Source organism: Portunus trituberculatus, chromosome 44 (genome assembly GCF_017591435.1).
Source record: "Portunus trituberculatus isolate SZX2019 chromosome 44, ASM1759143v1, whole genome shotgun sequence".
Lineage (NCBI taxonomy): Eukaryota > Metazoa > Arthropoda > Malacostraca > Decapoda > Portunidae > Portunus > Portunus trituberculatus.
The window spans coordinates 27617356-27633587 of record NC_059298.1 but is presented as its reverse complement, the minus strand read 5'-3'; the positions used below and the strand labels follow the sequence as shown (position 1 = coordinate 27633587).

The window sequence follows — 16232 nt, the reverse complement described above, 5'->3', positions numbered from 1 at the left end:
TTTACCTATGGGAAACTTGTAATTGAGAGAAGATTATTGAGTGATAGATTTACTTATTGAGGAAAATTTGCTTCCAGGTTCCAGGGAGTTGGATGTCTGCAGTGCTCTTTTGGTAGTAGTTGTGCAAGTAAAGTAGTTCTCAAGTATAGTTTAAGTCGACTACTAGGTATTAGACATAGACAAAACTCGATAAGAAAAATAACTAGTTGAGGAAAAAATGTTTGGTACTAAATGTTGAGATTGATTTCTTTTTAATGTGAAGTTAAAGTCGTGATTTGAAAAGAACAACAATAGACATAAGTAAAGAATGAGATTAAATAGAAAGTGTAACAATAGAATCCAGTAACTTGTTGAGAAAAATATGTTTGATACTAAATATTGAGATTGATTTCTTTTAATGTAAAACTAAAGTCGTGTTTCGAAAAGAACAACAATAACAGTAAGTAAAGGATGAGATGAAATAGATAGTGTAACAATAGAATCCAGTAGTGCGTTAATTCGTGTATTCCACTTTGCATCCAAATGAATATAAGTGAATTTTTGTGATGACATGTTAGTTAGCGTTGACATCCTATATATGTTTGATAAGAACAGAAGTTTTGGTGATACTGGTGGAGGTAGTGGTGGCGATGGCGCTGGTGGTGAAGCCGGAAGTTGAAGTGATGTTAGTGTTGATGGTCGTGCTGTTGGTAGTGTTACCTGTGAAAATGGTGATGGCAGCATTAATCGTAATGGTTGTAATGGAGATAGACGTGATAATGACAGGCGTAGCGGTGATGGTGGTGGCAGTGGAGGTGGTGGTGGTAGTGACCATAATAGAACAATAGCTGTGGTGGAAGTGGAGGTGCTAATAATGACGAGAGTGGTGAGGATAATGATAGTGGTGGTAGTGGTGGACAGGAGGACTCTGAGCAGGACCTCACAAAGGGAAATGCAAGTCTTCATTCACATGCTTAAAAAAATGCATGACCCCTTGAATCCATTAATGTGCAAATGAATGAGTGGGAAAGCCAAGGGACGAAGACTCGAGAATATCACACCACCTGCGGATATCTTGAGGGTATACCGAGATCGTGAGGGAAATAGATATTGTGTACGAACCAAGAGACTAGGGTGAAATAATGCAAACAGGTCATAATGTAGAGTGGTTATAACTTGGTGGTGCAGCAAGTTCGTGTTTGTATTAGTTATTGAGTGTGATACCAAGAAATTCTAGTGATTAAAAGGTATGTATTTGGAAGATGTAGGAAGTTTGTGATGAAATTAGTCAGTATGTATGATCTGAAAGGCACTAATGATGTAAGGAATAAAATACATGATAGAGATCTTATAGTTTTGTAAGTATTTTGTAAGTAATGGACTTAGATATTGTATATTAACTGAAATTAATCTGAAAATATATAACAAAAAAAAGTACTGGGGTATCGAGTATGTAGGTTACATTGGAGAGAGAAACAATACCACTATGAGACACGGAAGGAAAGATACTCGTGTGTTCAGTTGGTGTGCAATGCTGGTAATATACATACGTATTATTTCTCAGTAAAAGGCAGCATTTGTTATAACACAGAAAGCAGCTGATTAAAGGCGGAAAGAAAATGATAAGCAAGAGTAATATAGATGAAGTGAGTGTGATGTTCCCCAGTAATGAGCAGTTTTCATTTTGCAATACCAAAAATACAAAGAAAGATATTTGTTATTTCTCGGTAAAAGAGCAACATTTATTACACGACGGAAAACAGATAATTAAAAGTGGAAAGGATACACTAAATATAGACAATATATGTGTATTATTCCTGGGAGACAGCATTATTAATCTTACCATGCAATACAAAACAATAAGTAAATGAAAAATACTCAAATCTGAAAGGGTGCATTAATTAACAACTAGATACATTAAGTAGGAGAGATGTGGACAATATATGTGTATTGTTCCTGAGAGACATTATTATTAATCTTACCATGCAATACAAAACAAGTGAAAAATATGCAAATCTGAAAGTGTGCATTAATTAACAACTGGATGCATAAGCGTTGTTTGAGCATCGGAACATTTACGCTGTGCATTAAAGGACATGAAACAGTAACGATTAACCCAAATGAATAAAACACAATAATGACGGTTTATTGTGATGCTCTAATAATGACATTGGCGGTGATGGTGGTAGTGGTGGTGGCCATAGTCAACATCACCATCGTCATGATCCTCTTCTATAATGTTATTCCTGAACAAACTACTCGAATTGTCATAGTTAAGAGAGTTTGGCGTGCATAATAGCAGTCGGGTTCTCATGAGTATTGTTAATCTATCACTAAAAGCAGGAAAACACTTTTAAAACCAACAACAATTACTTCCAATAGGCCTAGATAGATCTTGTTAAAGTATGAGGAATGAACATTGACGAGCCTAAGAATATAAAGAAAAATATTGCGAAGTCATCTGACCTATATGTGAGAGTCCATATACTTAAACATACCTAACTTACATTTCAGCATCATATATATCTATAAATGTATTCAATATTTTAAAGGCACTAACCCTGGATACTGAGTCTGCTCCTTTCATTTACCTATCCATTTAAAAACACTGCTTGGTTTCTTACCTGTCACAAAACTTGCTTCTATACGCCTCTTTAGTTTAGCAAAATCCCGGAAAGCAACGTCTATGCCGCTCATCTAACACTATATTTGGTAACACAGAGCTTGGCCTTGTCCGTCGCTGGATAACCGGTATAGCCAAACATCTGACAAGCTTAGCAGATCCCCCGCCGCCGCCCTCTCCCAGAACAACACACCCAGCGATGTTCTACACAGTGTCACATGAAAATTTTCCCAAGTTTACCCTCCCGCCACTTGGCCTCGTGATGCCAACATGTGTATTGACCTTTTTGAAGCCGAATTCCCATACTGCCCCGAGCCCTCCCCTCTCCTTCTGCTTGCCTTGCCTTCTCTTACCCTTGCTCTGGTCTTTCTCTTTCTCGCCCTTAGTCTTTTATCTTATTTTCTCCATCTCTTTTGCTTCTTGTCATCTTACACTATCTTCTCTTATCTTCTCTCTCTCTCTCTCTCTCTCTCTCTCTCTCTCTCTCTCTCTCTCTCTCTCTCTCTCTCTCTCTCTCTCTCTCTCTCTCTCTCTCTCTCTCTCAGTCTTTTACTTCAGTTTCACCATCTCTCTTGTTTTTTTTATTTTCACCTTTCACTTTCTTCTTGGTATCTTCTCTTCCTTTAATTTCGTCTTTGTCTACGCCTCTTTCTCTTTTTTTCTTATTCAACATTTTTCCTTTTCTCATCTCTTTTGTATTACTTAATATTGTCTTATAAGTCTTTTTTCTCCCCTTGCTTTTTATCCAGCGTTCTTCTTATTCTCTTTTATTTTGCCCACATTAATTTTTTTTTTCCTCAGCTTCTTCCCTTATTCTCAGCCAAACTTTTTCCCTTTTATTTTGTAATTCACCCAACACTGTCTTCTTAGTTTATCTTCTCCTGGTCTCATCCCAACACTCTCACATTTCTCCTTTGCTTTCTCTTATTCTTCCATCATTCTTTTACCCTCACCCACCACTCCTTGGCCTCTTTTCCTTTCGTTTTTCTACTTATCTTTCCCTCAAACTTCTTTCTGGTCCATTTGCTTTTGTTCCCTCATTCTCCCCTATTCTTCTCTACACTCCATGCTCTTTTTTCCGGTTTCTTGTACGTCCTCTCACTCATCCAACACTCTATTTACTTTCCATTACTCTCTCGCGCTTTCACGTAACACTCTCCTCAGCTTCCTTGCCTCTATCCGGCCCTGTTCCGTTTACATTACCTCACTGTCTACCCTAGAGGACACCTTACTTAACCCTCCACTATCTTCACCAAACTATATCATGTAACCAAGGATATACTGCCAGCCAGAAAGTAAAAGCATGTCTCTTGAACTCTTACTGGTGTTGTTTGTCATCTTAGTATTTTTAGTTTTCTCTTTTCCATTCGTTGACTTTGTGATTAACCTATTGAGTACCATGACGTGTTTCCATATTCATTCTGCTTACTATTTGTTGACTTTAGACAGCTTCAGAAACTTATGGGGGGGATTAAGATAGTGTAGAGTGTGGTCATTAATCTTCCGACCCCAGAGATGCTTCCTGATGTTAATAAAATGGTCTAATCGTGCTCCAATATCAAGGTAAAAATGTGTCACAGTATTGAAGGGGTTGAAAAAAGCTTCCATGTAGTATTACGTTTTATTCATGGTAAAAAGTTGGGTACTGTTTGCATTTATTTCTACTGTATTTGCCTTTTCTTTTCTCTTTTATGTGCCGTTAAATGTTGTCTTATAAGGAGGGTGTCAGAGCACAATACTACTTAACTTTGAGAGGAAATACTACATGGAATAGAAGTGCGTGCATGTCATAAGACTATAATAAAACCGTCAGGCTTATACGTAGCAGTCCTTATATTATGAAACATGCCCGTCTATTTTTATTTACACCATACCATACCATGTGGGCTTTTCACGGGACTTTATGGGGTAAAGGGGATACTTTTTTTGGGGTACCTCCTATCTCAAAGCCCACCCGCTAGGAAACCGTTGCCCCGAGTGAGGAAGCCCAACCTACATTCGAACTGTGGACAGGATTCGAACCCGTGCGCTAGGAGACCCCTCAGATCCCAAAGCGCGCATGGTTCCACTCGTATATAATTATTTCTTGTCGTGTGAGTCTACCACGTGTCTGCCTGGTGGCTCCTCGTAGTTTCTCTTTTGATATTCCAGCAACACTCGACTTCTTACCATGCATGATGCTGTAGTTGCCTAATACAGTGTCTTATCACGTATTAGTTCGCACATATCAATACCATTTACCACCCACGTCACCCACTTTATTATACAGGAACATGAAGAAAATTGTTTGTTCTCATAGCACTCTATTTCTTACCATGAACGTATGAGACTGTACCTACTTAGTGTAAGTATCTTCCATTTTATTATCACGTACATAATCAAGTCTAACTCAGAGAAACAAGGAAGAATCTCCATCACTCTTCGGCACAGCTGGTCATCCGAGTCTCTGAAGAAGATTAAACGAAATCCTCGGTGTCTGTGTTGAAGGTGAAGGAATGTTTTAAATCAGCAATGAGGTAACTTGTGAGTCAGAAAGCTCATTGGATTTGAAACTGCCAGAAATGGAGATACAAAGCAAAATGGAAGCATCAGGAGGACTTGGATATTTATAGAGTATATAATGCAAAGATACGTTTAACATTGTAATTATTGTACATTCATAATCAAAAGCAAACAAAAATAAAGTTGCCAATGGAAACAACGATAATTAACACAAATGCAGAGAGTAATAATGTGCAGTAGTAAGACAGATGAGTAATAAGTTTCTCTTGTTGGTTGAGAAGATACAATGCAAGATGAAGTGAAAGGAAAATTAATAATCTTTCATGAAAATATAATGCAAGACTGTCTCTAATCACTGAGTATTCACTGTTAATAGTAGACTTGAATGAAGTGAGCAGAAGGAATCTCTTACTAGGAAGATATGAAGAGAACGATAAGCAAATAGAAAAAAAATAGACAATATGATGGACGTAGATATCTTAAAATTGACAGTAAATTAAACGACAATTGATAGAAATGATTTAAGTAAATTATGAGGCAGGAGGTGAGTAAGATATCTTATTAATGACTAAAAAGAGTAAAAAGACAATATAATGGACGTAGATATCTTAAAATTGACAGAAAATAAACGTCAATTGAAAGAAATACTCATAAAACTCAGCTCTGAGGCAAGAAGTGAGCGAGATACCGTATTAATGACTAAGAAAGAGTAAAATGGACAATATTATGGGCGTATATATCTTAAAATTGACAGAAAATTAAACGTCAATTGATAGAAATACTCATAAGTTAACTCTGACACAGTAAGTGAAGAAGATACCATATTGATGACTGGAAAAGAGTAACAATAAAAAGGGCTGCTGATTTATTGCTGAATAGGAAAGTAACACGCTACATTTCAACTATTCTAACGATAAAGGAAAGTGACCGGTTGCTTTATGACCTACAAAATGAAAAAAATCGATTAGTGACAAGGAAGATGCCACAACATATTCTAGTTAGCCTGTGTTTGTATGGAGGTGTCAAGTTTCTTCATCATCAAAAGGAAGAAAAACACACACGGGACCTCACTCGCCTTAAGGTCCAAATTCTGAAACACTTCCACGCCACCCACACCTTCACTATTTTAAAGAGCTCTAATTGAAGTGACACTGTTTTTTTGAGGATGTTTCTGTAATCCCAATGGCATTTTAACATATTTTCTGCATTTTCAACAAGAGAAATACACTTTAGAACCCAGCTAATCGTCTCTATAGCCTCTGAAAATGGTCGCGGTGAAAGAGGAAGCGTTTCTGAAAATACCGCTAAGCCTGACCACTGTGCAGCAATCTCAGTCCTATTTGTGCGGTAACTTAGCTTGATTATCCTCCCTTGCGACCTTTCGTCTAATGAGTCTCCAGGTAAGGCGGCTAAGACACGAGTGGATTCAGAATATGTGTACAGGTGGAGTTGCTTCTACCTACAGCCCCGTCAGGCATTCATTACCTAGATGTGATACTGTGTTCCTCTTCTTCCTCCCCTTCGTCTCTCCGTCTTTCTCTGTTTTCTTTCCTTTTCTTCGCCTGATACTGTGTTTCTTCTCCCTCTTCTCTTCTTTATTCTGTTTTTCTTTCTCTCGCTTGTTCCTTTACCCTTCTCCCTTTCTTTTTATATTTTTTTTTTGTTTTTCTTATCTTTTGGTTTGGTTTTGTATGCAATTGTCCTTTTTTGCCTTTCTCTTCGTTTGCCTTTCCGCCTGTTTGTCTGTTTCTCTGTTTATTTGTCTGTCTATTTGTCTGTCTGTCTGTCTTTCTGGTTGTCCATCTGTCCATCTGTCCATCTCTCTCTCTCTCTCTCTCTCTCTCTCTCTCTCTCTCTCTCTCTCTCTCTCTCTCTCTCTCTCTCTCTCTCTCTCTCTCTCTCTCTCTCTCTCTCTCTCTCTCTCCCGACTATTCTCTCCACACACACACACACACACACACACACACACACACACACACACACACACACACACACACACACACACACACACACACACACACACACACACCACCGCCACCACCACCACCACCACCACCCACCCACCCACATACACTCAACTTTCCTCTCACTGTCAGTCGTTGATCGTAACTTTTGTGGATTTCTAACAAATATTAATTTTTCCTCGGGCGGTGGGGAGCTGTGTAAGTTTCTCCCGCTCCTTCCGCCCGATCTCAACACTTCCCACTGGCCAGGCGCGGCAGGATGGTGCGGCGTGGCGTTCCTGGCTGTGTATGTACGCCAAGTTTTTCCATTTCCAGCGTTGATAAACATGATTTGCGAGGTTCCGAGAGAGAGAGAGAGAGAGAAAAGGGATAGAGATATAAAGAAGAAGATCGGAAAGGAGGCAAGAAAAGGGGAGAAAAAGAGGAAAATGAGAGAAAAATAAAGAGAGACGGAGGAAATACAAAGGTAGTCCGAAACAGCAACATATCCTTATTATGTTCTTTTGGTAACTAATCTGCGCTATTAGTTAGAGAGATTGATGGTACAGAAGAAGGGACACAGATAACCAAGGTTGGAGTGAGAGAGAGAGAGAGAGAGAGAGAGAGAGAGAGAGAGAGAGAGAAGGGTAAAGAAAAAATAACGATAAAATTAGTGAGGAAGTAGAACAAAAAAGTAGAGTCAAAAAAAGTAAAGTAAGAAAAAGAGGAAGGAAAGCATGGAAAAATATAACCAAGGAGAGAAGGAAGGAAGGAAGAAAGGAAGGAAAAGGAAAGAGACAGAAACTAAGGACAGAAGGAAGAAAAGGAGGAAGGAAGGAAAAGGAAAGAGACAGAAGGACAGAAGGACAGAAGGAAGAGAAGAGAGAGAGAGAGAGAGAGAGAGAGAGAGAGAGAGAGAGAGAGAGAGAGAGAGAGAGAGAGAGAGAGAGAGAGATTCAGATTCAGATTCAGAAGTTTATTCCATTTGACAATGGTTATTCTTTACATTTATAAAGCACATACATGGGTAAATAAGTATAATTACTATAAATTTAAATGATCTTGCCTTTATCTACAGCAAGGAGTCAAGTAAAAAATAAAATATTGCAATAGGATACTTAAGATTAACTGATGACTAAAATATAATAGTAAAATACTTAAAAGTTAAATTCCTTCTAAAAAAAGATGTCCCATTAAAATACATTAATAAAAAACTAAAAGTCTACTCATAAAACTGGTTATTAAAAAGATATTTGTGCAAATGCTTCTTAAAAGATGATGACGATGGTGCATTCCTTATCGAGAGAGGGAGGCTGTTCCAGAGTGTAGGTGCTGCCATAAGCATGGATTTTGCCCCCATAGTGCTGCGTACTTTAGGGACGTATAGTTGATGTTGCTGTCTGGTGGGAACTGTGCTCATGTCCCTTACGTATGGCAAGTGGAATAAATAACTCGGTACTTTTCCCTTTATTATATTATATGTTATTACTGCTAGTTCATACTCGTACTTTTTGTTAACCTTCAGCCAACCGAGTTCCCTTAAGAATGGCGTCACATGGTCACGTTTGGCACCGCCACCAGTGCAACCTTTGCAGCAAAGTTCTGCAGCTTTTGGATTTGTATCACGTGTGTTTTATTTGCGGTGCCCATATTTTAATTCCATAATTAATTTTGCTTAATACAAGAGACTGCACGACTGTAATTCTTGCCTTTTTACTAAAATGATTTTTTATGCGATTTATATACATGATGATATTAGATATTTTACCACTTATTTTGTTTATGTGCGTGTCAAAAGTCAAGTGAGCGTCAAAATATACACCTAGGTTCTTCAAAGAGATGCTTGGGATGATGTTACTATCATCTACATGCAAGTGGATGTTTTGTGGAATCTGGGATGTCATTCCTCGACTTCCAATAAACATGCACTGGGTTTTCTTTGTGTTAAGCATTAGGCCATTCAGGTTGAAGTACCTTTTCGCTTGTAATAATGTTTCCTCTCCTCTGCTAATTAGGTTTTGAATTCTGTCTATGTTTCCTGTATGAATAAATTGCGTGTCATCAGCATACTGGATGACAAGACAGTCAGAGACGTATGTTGCGAGGTCATTCACGTATATTAAAAACAAGATAGGCCCAAGCACTGATCCTTGAGGAACTCCAAAGGGGACTTCTAGCTTTTCTGAAACATGTCTGTCCATGCGAACAGATTGAGTTCTGTCACGAAGGTAATCTTTAAACCAAAAAGTGTCTATTTTAAGTTTCTTTAGTTTCTTTAGTAATATTTCGTGATGTACACTGTCAAATGCTTTCGACAAATCGCACAGAGTAATTAATGACAAGTTACCTTCATCAATATTCTTATAGTTTATTTGAAAGTGTTAAAAGAGCGCTTTCGGTAGATAACGCAGCTCTAAAGCCGTGCTGTGTATTACTAAGGAGATGGTTTCCTTCAAGATATCGGATTAGTTGAGATGTTACAACTTTCTCCAGGATTTTAGAAATAATGGGCAGGAGAGATATTGGTCTGTAGTCTTTGGGGTCTCTTGCATCACCACCTTTAAAAATAGGGACGACTATTGAATGTTTCCATGACGACGGAAATATCCCAGTCGTTAGCGAAGTATTGATAATGCATGTCAGGTACGTTATAATTACTGGCAAGGATTCTTTTAAGAAGCGGGTAGGAATGCCATCTGAGCCATGTGCGGAAGAGTTTCTCAGTTGTTTCAGCACCAGTATAATTGTATGGGAATCAGTTGGTTGAGGTCTAAACTTGTCAGATGTTGGATTTATGATGTCACATGCATCAAGTTGTGCAATACTGTCTTATCTAGGTAAATTTTGTCGTGAATTTTCAAAAGTTTCTTTGCCAACATTTGCAAAATATCTATTAAATTTGTTTATTTCATCACTAATTATTATTTCGTCATTTATAAGTAATGGACAGGTTTTGTTTTTAGTTCTTGGTACAAGTTGATTTAGCGTGTTCCACATAGCACTTGTATTACCTCTATCATTCTCTAGTTTTTGTTATAATAATCCGCCTTTGGATTTGCAGATCAATTGCTTTACTTGTTTTTTTAGTTCCTTGTATTTCACTTGAAGGTCTGTATTTTGTCTGTCATTTTTAAGGAAAGTGAGTGTGGTGTTCCTTTCCTGCATCTTATCTCGTAAATCATGATTTATCCATGGAGCGGGGAGCCTCTTTACCTCCCTAGTCACTAGAGGAGCACATATATTTAGACATCTATTGAAACATTCATTAAAAATGTTAACTTGCGTGTTAGAGTCGTCAGTGGAAAATATCTTATTCAAGTTGGCACTCTCCTGACAGAGTAAGTCACACACAAATTCGGGCATATAGCTACTTAGATCACGAAAAGTTTTAACAGTAGGTATTCGCTTAGCCTTTCGTAAGTTGATAGTTGTAGTGACAAGTTCATGGTCTGCTACATGACATGGAAGTGTATCAGAGCTTATTACAGAATCAGGTTTGTTGGTCACAATCAGATCTAATAGTGTTGCAGAAGTGGAGGTTATCCTCGTGGGTTTGGTAATTATTTGAGTTAATTTTGCATTTGCAATAATTTGTTTCAATTTACAATTACTTGCTAAAAAATCATCATTAAAATCTCCTAACACATAAAAGTCTTTACATTTTAAAATGGCACATTTTATAACATCAGATATGTAGTCATATGTACAAGAAAGTGACTTAGGGTGTCGGTAAAGACATCCAATAATTATTGTAGGAAACTTACAACTTTGAACTGCCACCCAGACATCCTCCACACCCTGCGGTCTAACTACATCAAATTATACAGGAGTAGCCTTATATACATCTTTTATATAAATACAGAGAGAGAGACAGAGAGACAGAGAGAAAGAGAATGAGAATTAAACAATAAATTACCATTCGCCATGAGAAAAACAGTCTCTCTCTCTCTCTCTCTCTCTCTCTCTCTCTCTCTCTCTCTCTCTCTCTCTCTCTCTCTCTCTCTCTCTCTCTCTCTCTCTCTCTCTCTCTCTCTCTCTCTCTCTCTCTCTCTCTCACTCTTCCTTTGTTCCAGTTACTGTTATTGTTGGTATTGTTATTCGGTGTGACCTTGGGCAAGATGACTCCCGTTTTCTTCCTTTCTTTGCTTCTCTCCTTTATTCACAACGTTCTGTTCAATAACACGTATTTATTTCTCTGGATTAAATACTTGGTCGTCTTTACTTGCTCTCCTGGACTGTGACGCTAAGAGATGTGTTAGATTCTTATTAATATATTTTTTGTTAGTTTGCTGGTGTTTGTTGTTGTTGTTGCTGTTGTTGTTGTTGTTCTTGGTCTTGTTGCTGTTGTTGTTGTTGTTGGTGGTGGTGGTGGTGGTGGTGATGGTGATCTAATTTATCATCATTAGTATTGTCAAAATTGTATTTTTTTTCTTCATCTTCTTCATCTTATTTCTTCTTCTTTTCTTCCTTCTTCTTCTTCTTTTTTTCTTTTTTCTTTTTTTTATTTCATCAACTTCTTCTTCTTCTTCTTCTTCTTCTTCTTCTTCTTCTTCTTCTTCTTCTTCTTCTTCTTCTTCTTCTTCTTCTTCTTCTTCTTCTTCTCTTTCTTCCTCTTTGTTATTACTATTATTAGTAGTATTATTGTCATTATTATTATTATTATTATTATTATTATTATTATTATTATTATTATTATTATTATTATTATTATTATTAGTTCTATTATTGTTATTATCATTATCTTTATCACTATTTTCATTTCATGTTATTATCATTATTATATTTATTATTATTATTATTGTTATTTTTGTTATTATTATTATTATCAGTAGTAGTAGTAGTAGTAGTAGTAGTAGTAGTAGTAGTAGTAGTAGTAGTAGTAGTAGTAGTAGTAGTAGTAGTAGTAGTAGTAGTAGTATTTTCATTACTTTCTTTATTGCCATGTCCGTAAAATGTCAACCTTTTTTTTTTTTTTTTTTATTTCGTTACTTATTCCGTGTTGTTTCTCATTGTTGGTTTTTCCGCGACCTTTGCCCTTCCTTCTGTTGTCTTTCTAATTTTTCGTGTATTCTGCTAATTTCTACTCAGGTTTTGTCATTAACCTGAATTAAGCTAAAAGGTCAGGTGTGTGTGTGTGTGTGTGTGTGTGTGTGTGTGTGTGTGTGTGTGTGTGTGTGTGTGCGGTGTTGAATCATACGTAAACTCCTTTTCTTGTTATACAGTCACATCTGAGAGTAAGGTTAGTCTATCACTGCATTATTTATCTCATCTTCCTCGCCCTTGTTCCTCTCCTCCCTTCCATTACACTTCCTTTCTCTCTTTTTCATGCTCCGTCTTCCCCTCTCTTCCGTGCCTCTCTATGCCAAATGTTATTCTGCCTCTCTCCCTTCCCCTCTTTCCACCAATCATCCGTTTTCCGTTTCCCACTTCTACGTTCCTTCCTTGCCTTCTCTTTCCTTCATATTCTCTGTCATATTTGTTCTTCTCTCTTTCTCTTCCTCTCTCTCTTCCTCTCGCTATCTCATTCCGAGTCATTTACTTCTAATAGAGGCTCCCTTCCTTTTATCCTGTTACTCTTCTTTTATCTTTTCCTTCTATTCTCTTTTCTGATATTCTTATTTTTCGTTTCTTTTTCCATTTTCTTTTGCTTTCTGATCTCTCCTTGTTTTTTTCTCCTTTATTTGATAGTTATGAAAAATTTACATGTTTTCTGCTACTACTAAAATTGCATCTGTTATCATCTACATTGAAATTTAAACCTAGGAATGTATATATCTAGATTTAAGTACTTCATTGATCTCATTAGCGCTCATGTTTTATTATTCTCTTTTAAGTAAACTATTATATCCTTTTCTTACTTGCACTTAATCTTATCTTACTTCATCTTGTCTTTTGTTACTTGTACTTAACTAATGGCAAGCGTGCTGCTGTAAACACACGTACTTTGCCAAGGCCAGCAAAAGGTGTGAGTACAAAATAGAGAAGACTCCAGTGAAGGTGCCAGTCCCTGAGTCAAACATACGTAGCCTTTACAATGTCAACTAAATCAACTGAAAATGTAAATATGAATGATGGTTATTTTTTCCCCAGTGAGACGGCACACCACACTTTGGTTCAAAAGAAGATAAGATAAATTCATGGATAAGAGTGATAGGTAGAAGTAGATAGGTATATTTAACCACTTCAGTACTGAGACGCATTTTTACCTTGAGACTTGAGTACGATTTCACCGTTTTATTGACATTAGGAAGGATCAATGGAGGTCAAAGGTTTAATGGCCAGAGTCCTCACTATCTTAATTCCCACATGAGTTTCTGAAGCTCCATAAAATCACCAAATAGTGAGCAGAATAAATAGGGAAACACATCACTGTACAGAAAGGGTTAATAACGGAACTATCACGTATAGCTCTCATGGATTCTTGCAGCTTCCCTTGATTTACTTTGTTCCGATGTTGTTTCTCCACTGGAAGGCCATAGAAGTCCACTGCCTCCCTCCGTTAACCTCTTCCGTACTGGAATATATTTCTAACATGAGTTTTGTGTACAATTTGACCATTTTATTGACATTAGGAAAGATCTATTTATGTTAAAAGATTAATAGCCAGAGTCCCCACTATTTCAATCCCCCACAAGAGTTTGTAGAGCTGTATAAAATCACCAAAATAGTAAGCAGAATGAATATGGGAACACATCACGGTACAGAAGGGATTAATACCGAAACTATCATGGCTTCTTGCAGCTTCCCTTAATTTACTTTGTTCCGACGATGTTTCTACACTGGAAGGCTGTACAAGTCCACTGCCTCCCTCCGTTAAAGTAACACAAACCGCAACCACTAGCAAGTATTCCCAGCTCAGGGGAGGGAGTGCCATGACCCGCATTGGCCGCCGTTACTGTTAAAGAGTTCATGTGTGAGAAATGGTGAGAGTTTGGTACATGTGACGCCAGATTTCCTGTTTCATTCTTCCAGTTCAGCTGTTTGTTGGCATTGTGTTCTTGTGTTTTCCCTTCCTTCCTGCTGTCCCTTCTTTCTTCATCCTTCAATCTTTCTCTCCTTCAATTTTACCTTCCTTAGTTGCAGCCTTCCTTTTTTTTCGTTCTTTCTTTCTTCCGTCCTTTTATTTTGTTTTTATTCATTATTTCATCGTTCTTTCCTTCTTTCATTATTTTTTCTACCACTTCATTTATTCCTCTTTCCTTTCTGTTATCCCTTCTTCCTTTTTCATCCTTCAACCTTTCCTTCCTTAAATGTTATCTTCCTTTCTTGCATCCTTTTTTCTCCATTCCTTCCTTCTTCTGTTCTATTTTTTTAATCCGTTATTTCATCGTTCCTTCCTTTTTCCCTTCTTTTCTTGTATAAATTCCTTTTCTCTTTTCCTTCCTGCTGTCATTTTTTTTCTTTCTTCTTCCTTCTATATAACCGTCCTTCAATTTTTCCTTCCTTTCTTCCATCCTTCCTTTCTTTTCATCGTTTCTTCCTTCTTCCCTTCTTTTCTTGTATCAGTTTCTTTATTCCTCCTTCCTTCTCTCTTTGTATTCATTCCATCTTCCATCCGTTCTCTGTTACTGTTACTTCTCTTCTTCCCTTTTTCTTTTAACCTTGACATTTTCCAGTAAAAAATATTTGCAGTCAACGTTTTCATTAAAATTCTTTCCTTTATTTCTTTTCGTTCCTCCTTCCTTCTTCGTTGCTCCTTTAGTTTTGACACTCTCTCTCTCTCTCTCTCTCTCTCTCTCTCTCTCTCTCTCTCTCTCTCTCTCTCTCTCTCTCTCTCTCTCTCTCTCTCTCGCTCTCTCTCTCGCTCTCTTCCACTTACCCTTTCTCCCTCTTTTTCAATCTTACCTTTGCTTTTCTATTCCTCCTCTCTTTCTTTCATATTTTCCTTTGATTTCTCTCTCTTTCGTTCTTGTGTTGTGTCTAATCTTATTCTTATTTTACCGGTTTTCATCTTTTCCGTCTATTTTCCCCACCCATTCATCTTTTTCCTCCACTCCTTCTATTTCCTCCTCGCTATTTTTCTCATCCTTCGAGTTTTCTCTCCCACCAATCTTCTCCTTTTCTCACTTTCTTCCATTGTTTCGTAATTTCTTTTATTTTTCCTTGTCTTGCTCGTTCTCCTATTTCCTCTCTTTCTTTCCTCTTCCTTCTTCTCTTCCATTTCCTCTTCCTTTAGCTCTTCCACGGCTTTACAATGTCCTTCACTTATCCATTTTTTTTTCGTAATTTGTTCTCTTCTTTGTTTTTCCCATTTTTTTTATCTATATCTCCTTCCTTCCTCCTCCTTCTCCTAATTCCACCACTTTCTTCTTTTCTCTCTTCTCTCTTCCACTTGTCCATTGTTTCCTAATTCTTCCTCCTTTATTTTCCTGGTCTTCCGCACTTTCCGATTTCGTCCTCTTCTTCTTTTTTTTTTTTTGTCTTCCCTTCCTCTTCCTCCTCTTGATCCTCCTCCTTCTCCTTCTTCTCCTAATACCACCACTTTCTTCACTCGGCGCCTCCTCTCCTCTTCCCAATCTTCCTTGACCATCCCACCAATCAAATAAAACCTATTTTGACGTCCTGTTCCCCCGCGAGAAAGTCAGGACAGAGACATCCACACTCGTCTTTGTCACAGCATCTCCCTTTCCTTCCTTCGTGTCGCTTCTCCTCACCATTTTTACCTTGCTATCTCATATATATTTCTCTCACAGTTATTTTCTCATTCTTTCGTCTCTTCTCTCGCTCTGTCTCAAGAGTGTCTTTGCTACGTCTTTTTATTTTTATCCTTTTTTCTCTCTTTTTATTATTTTTCTCTCTCTTTCTCTCTTTTCCTCCCATGTTCCTTTCCCTGACAAGCAATTCTGACTTCGCTGCTCCCTCGTGTCTAAGTGAGTCATTGGATTCTGTTTTGTTGCTCTCGCCTTTAATTTCTTCTCTGATAAGGTCGTGGTGGTGGTGGTGGTGGTGGTGGTGGTGGTCTTGGCATCTTAGTAAGTTTTCTGTCAATTAATTCAGTGTTCAATTTCTTCTTTCATCAACTCGTGTAAATACTTGCTTGATCCCATTTTCTCCTTTTCTTTCTCTCTCTGTTCTAAGTATAGTTTTTTTTTTTTTTTTTGTGTGTGTGGTGTATCTTTCAGTCATTTATGCTTCCCTAACCTCTTCAGTACTGAGATGCAATTTTACCATGAGTTTTGGGTGTG

At 37.6% G+C, this 16232-nt stretch overlaps 1 protein-coding gene across 11 annotated transcripts in view; it reads left to right on the top strand.

Moving 5' to 3' along the window:
- LOC123518916 (glutamate receptor ionotropic, kainate 2-like) overlaps nucleotides 1-16232 on the top strand; it is a 342671-nt gene that overhangs the window by 156138 nt on the left and 170301 nt on the right. The gene's annotated exons all lie outside the window — the stretch shown is intronic.